The sequence below is a fragment of the Gallus gallus genome, chromosome 3 (assembly GCF_016699485.2).
Source record: "Gallus gallus isolate bGalGal1 chromosome 3, bGalGal1.mat.broiler.GRCg7b, whole genome shotgun sequence".
Taxonomy (NCBI): domain Eukaryota; kingdom Metazoa; phylum Chordata; class Aves; order Galliformes; family Phasianidae; genus Gallus; species Gallus gallus.
Genome location: NC_052534.1, coordinates 70,970,322 through 70,976,321, shown reverse-complemented (window position 1 = coordinate 70,976,321; position 6,000 = coordinate 70,970,322).

Sequence of the window (6,000 nt, the reverse complement as noted above, 5' to 3'; positions counted from 1 at the left end):
AGTCGCCTTGCCCAATTACACTAAATATTTCAACCAACTAGTTAACACCAAGTGACAGTAGAAATGAAGACAAAAAGCAGAATACTAATGCAGAAGAAACAAAAAAGAACTCGATTACAGCAGCCAGACTTGCAAAAATATAACATAAGAAAGCTTCAGAAATTTCCACTAGCTATACCTACTGACTAAATTTTAGAAAATCTGAGACTATAATGGGCATTCAAAATACGTACTAAGTAAATAGCAGCATGATAAGATTTAGGGAAAATGAAGGATGGTTGAAGCTTTAAGTAGTACTAGAAAGAGAACTATAAAAAGTGAGAAGGAAGAAGGGAGAATAGAATGAGGAGGGATAGAGACAGAGAGAAAAGAGGCTTGTGGCAGGCAGACTGTCAAGGGGACAAGCAAGGAGGGAAAGAAGATATAAGGAACAGAAATATGAGTAGTAAAGAACAGAAGAAAAAAAGATTGAATAAATATGAGACAGATGTATTTTCTTTTTCTTTGAAAACTGAGTTTCCATGCAGAGTTTAGAGCATCATAAAAGCAAATCCTCAATGATTTTGCATGGAAAAAATTAATATAAAGCAGCGTTGCTTTTTTTTCTGGTCATAGATATAATTGGCCTCTTATTTGTTTAATGCTTTGCTTTGGGTAGAGATTTGGACCTCAGAGCGTTGCTAACACTAGCTCTTCTGTTTTATCTGGAAGTAATTTTAGAAGCTATCCCATTCATCCTTTTGCTATCTTTCAGAAAATTATTTCCTCAGGGACTAAATTCAAGTGTGTACTGACAGGCAAAGTTTTAAGGATCTGGCTACTGTTATCACTGTATTGTGACTTTAACATATGTAGGGCAGAAAGAGTTAATAAAGCACATATGAATAGTACTAATGTCAATGAGAGTTCCCAATATCCTGATGTTTCATAAAAACACTCTCAATATACATCATGAAATGCATGAGAGGTTTTTTTCTTTAAATTGGTTAAATCTCTTCCAAGACTACAAGTATATATTTTTGTTACTGTAACGTGGCATTGCCTGGCATGGTTATGAAGCATTTATAGCTAGCTGCAAGACCTACTATGCATTTATCATAGCAATGTTTATTTTTTACGTTACAGTATGATTCAGATGATGTGAGAAAATTGGGAAATTCCCATTTTATAAGTATTTTTTCAGCTGCACTCTCGTCTTAAATCTCATAACTTTTCTTTATATAAATAGGAAAACATGAATTACAGAAAACACTATTTTATTACAATAGCAAAGAAGTTGTACAACATTACTCGATGCTGCCATCCATTTAGGGATACAAAGAAGGGCAGAGATAACAGGGTAAGGCAGAGTTGAGAGAATGCAGCAGAATATTAGCTCTCCTCAGTTTTTTCATGTCTTGGCCAATCACTCTTTGATCAAACAACGAAATAGGGTCTTCCCAGTGTTATTTTAGCACATGGATTTGAAATGGAGCTAGGCAGAATGTTCCTTTTTGCCTTCAGTGAGCAACCTCTGGTTGTAGAGTTTTGTATGAGCAGAGCTCTCCACCTCTCACTAGTACCCTTTATGGCTGCAAGTAAGAGAATTTTTTGCCAGTGACAGCTTAAGATCTAAGCATCCTTCAAAAATGACTCATGGATGTATGGGCTGGAGCTTAGTCTATGCTATACTCTGTGACGTTGTTCACAGAAGTTTTTGGAAGTTCCTCTGGCAAAGCACAAGAAGTGTGTCTCTAATACTCATATTCCTCCCCCCCCCCCCCCCCCCCCCCGGGAAAGTGATATGTTAGAGACTTGGTTTCATTTGTAAAACTGTTGTTTGCCCTACTGCTGTGTGTTGGGGCACTGCGAGGCAGGGCTGTGGGGAGCTGCCTGTGGCACCCGTAGGGTAGGGGCTGATGGCCCCAGGGGGCAGACATGGGGACATGGGTTTTGGGGAGTCAGGGAGGCTGGGCAGGGATGGGCATGACTGGCAGTGTCTGTAGGCACAATATTTATATACAGAGTGGCAAATCTGGCCCATCTATGGAGGATTCTAGCATTTTCAGGAGCTGGTTAGCTCCAGGTCAGGGCTTGGTGTATGCATGAGAAGCTCCAAAAGATTAAAAAAAAAAAAAAAAAATTCTAGTTTTCAGTAATGTATTTGGATTTCTGGCTAGTGTTATACACTTACTACCTCAATATCTCAATTGTTCTGTTACATTATTGCTGTAAAGTAATAATGGAAAGGCAGTTACCAAAGGGAAGCTCTGAGCTGTTTCGTCCCATGTTTCATGTCAGAGACTTTTCATTCCAGCAGTAAGATCAGAGTTTTAATGAAAAACCTTATTTTAATTTCATAATTCAAATATTCTGTTTTTTATAGGAAGATATCAACTTTACGTATACCATAAAAATCAGGACTTAGAGATTTGGAGACATTCTTGGAGATATTCGAGGTCAGTCTGGACGGGCTTTGAGCACCCTGATCTAGCTGCAGGTGTCTCTGTTCATTGCAGGGCAGTTGGGCTAAGTGACCATTAAGGGTCCCTTCCAACTCAAATGATTCTATCATTCTGGAGTATGAAAAGCAGATTGCTGTTCTGGATGATTTATAAAGTCTGAAAACATGCAGTTTCACCCTGTAGTGCAGTTGTTTTGACATTGTTCCCTGCCCAACAACTGCACAAGAAGACAGTGATAGAAGGGAATATCTGACATATTTATAAACAAATATAAAATGTTTCTTATCCTTAGGGGAAGAAATAAGCAACTCCAGTCTAACCAGACGCTATGAAACACTGGAAAAGAGAAGAAAGAAAAAAGCACAAACAATTTTGGTATATTTAGGCTTTATATATCCAACAACGTGCTCCTTTCGTTTGTTATATGTTCACTCTGATTCCTAATTAGGTAGCTGTTTGCCAGAAACAACTCTCCTTTCTGTCTTCTCCCAAGGCAGAAGTAGTAGGTACAGGCCTTGCGGCATCAGACTACATGCCAGTTAAACTCGGCTGGCCACCGGGTGTCACTGTTTGACAGAAATCTACTTTTGTAGCCTAAAATTTCTGTATATTTCATTGGTTTATATGCTAGAAGTTGCAGGTTTTGTTCCAAAATTGTCTTGCCCATCTAAACCCTCAGTGGATGGACTTTTAAAAGAACATTTTCATATATGCTGGTTTTGTTTTGAATGGATTTTTGAAAATGCTTCTGGGCTCATAAAAGCAAAAGGAGGGGGAAAAAAACTAAAGTACATCCTGAACATTTGAGAGATGCCACAGTGCTAGAACATGTCAGTAAGATTTATTTTCCAACACCTGACTACAAACTTCAGGGTACATATCCTTTCATTCCTCTATGAAGGAAAAAACAGATATGAATTAATAGGCAAAACTTGTTCCTTCAGAATTTTCAACTTGGAATTTTGATTTTTAATGTTTTTCAGTCTAACATAAAACCTATTGAAGCTTCTGGCTAAATTTAAGGGAAAAAGATTCTGAACTGATGAATTCACTTTACTAAACTGAAATTGGACGGAAGTGTAAAACAACTCTTCTTTAAAGAAAATCGTATTTCAAAAAACTTAAGCTTAAGTGCACCAGTGCCTTTTTAGAAAGAATAGTTTACTTAAGAAAGTGAATACTTTGGTACAACTTCAGACTCTCTTACCCAGATGATGAAAGTAGAAAACAAAATAAAATGTATTTTCTTTCCTAACAGATTATAACTGAGTGCCATTCTCTATAATGAACAGCTGAGAAGTACAATCAATTAACTAAAACAAACAAACAAAAAAAAAGGTAATAGCCCAGAAAAGGAGGATAAATTGAACCCAGGGAAATGGGAAAATGAAGACAGTACCTCAGTGATATGGACATTCTGAGTGGAGTAAAATCATTGAGTGTGATAGAGATCAAAGGATTTATTGCCTCCTGTCTAATAGAAATGGAGGGATTTATTGCCCCCAAAACTTGTGGCTTCCAGAAGAATGTACTTACCCCAGTGTCTGCTAAACGTGGATAAATTCCTTCCCTCACAGGGTCTCTAAAATGTGGAAAGATTTACTTCCTTCTGAACGGTCTGCCCCAAATAAGCAGCTACAAAGTATGCCACAGATGGTGCATTTTCCTTCTCTTTATGGAGAAAATTTCAGAGAAGGGGCCTAAAAGCAAACAAACATTTTATTTTGTGTTTAAAATTAAAAATAAAATAAAATGCAACTTAGGGAAGGAAGTCAAAAGTTATGAATCTTAATGGGCTGTTCAGGAAGTGTTTTGAGATAAGGTATTATTCGAATACAGTGTCATAAAGCAATCTACTATGATGATTCTAAAGCAAGATTATGAGATTATGAGATATTCAATTTATGTTGAATTTTACAGTATACTGAAATAATTGTTAAAGTAGCTATGATGACCTAGAGGTGTAAGCAAGGTGAGATTCACAGGGATTAACACCTCCATTTGTCTCCTCTCGGAACTGGGAAATCAGGCAAACATTCAGGCACCAAAGATCTACTTCTGAACTAAAAGAAACAGCAAACATCAAGCAATAGTGCTGCAGCTTCTATTACAAACATGTAAAAAAGTTTTGTGTGCCCAAAAGCAAGTCTGCATTTTTCCAACTACATCATTGGGCCAATAAAAGATATTTATTCTGCCCATAAATCTTTCCTTGCTATCATGAAAATGTTAGAATATGTTTAAAGCTTTCAGATGTTGCTGGTTGTTATGTAATAAAGAAGTTGATTGTACATAAAATACTGCTTATGTGGAATAGCAGTTGGGTTCAAAGTATCTGTAACTTCAGAGACTATGAGGATAAATGAGAGCTTCACCAAAAAGTAGAAGCTGAAACTGAGCATGCCTCCAGCTAAATAGTTGTGTCTGCTATCTGTCTTTCCAAATCAATTCCCAGCTGTCAAGTGTTATTAAAGGCCAGAAAGGTGGAAGTGCATAGCACAGGCACTTGGCCAGGATCTTCCTTCTTCTTAAACCTTGTTACAAGAATACTGAAGCTGTGGTGGTAGTGTTCACTAGAAGCAGTTCCACGCTAGGATGCATAGCTGGCAGAATGGTTTCAGGGATGACGTGCTCTGAGTGTCTGACTCAGGCTTGAGCTTGACAAATCTGCATGGCAGCTCCGAGGTTGAACTTACCTAATTTCTCCTCTGAGAGCTTAATAAAAATAAATGATAAAAATAGCCTGTACTAAAATATTAGATATTCTCTGGGACAGTGAGAAACTAAGGGAAATCAGTGCTCTAAATATCACAAGCAGTGACTGCTCATAGGCAGTAAAATGGACCAAGGAAGAGGGAAAAGGAGTGAGTAAGTTTGAACTTCAGGGTAACGCATAGGAAAGTGATGATTGAATTTAGTAGGAGAGCAGTAGACAGGAAAGGACAAAACATTCTGCATGGTCTTTCCACCATGTAAGTGTGTCTGAGGGGGTTATCACCTTCCCATGCATTAGCTCCTTTCTCATTTAGAAAGAAAAAGTATTTTAACTTTCAGAAGAATGCAAGGGCTGAGAAATCTATTTCCTGCTTAACTCTAATCTGCAATATATAGGCCACTTTTACAGATACACTAAGAAGTAGTGTGAGACTCCTTGGGCAAGTGGAGATTATTATGTATGGACAAATATGCACAGCACTATGCTGCAGCAGCACAGGCAAGCAGAAAAAATGCAGTTTAACAGGGGCTAGAACAGCCACGCAGGTTTCCCTCATCATGGGTTTTTTGTTTGTTTGTTTTTTGTTTGTTTGTTGGTTTTTTTTTTTAAGGCACTTCCTTTGAAAAGTATTGCTGGTGTTCCTTACTAAAAAACCTCGTGGTGCCTAGATCTTCCTCTCCTTTTCTTCTTCCTTGTGTATTTGTGGAGTCTGATTTTTCTGTGAAAAGCATAGAGTAGATTGAAAATTGTTATATAGAGAGGGACAAATCTGTAGGCTTCTGCAAATTAGCATATGGATGAAAAAGATCTTCACAGGGTAATTTATCCTGCTAGACTTGT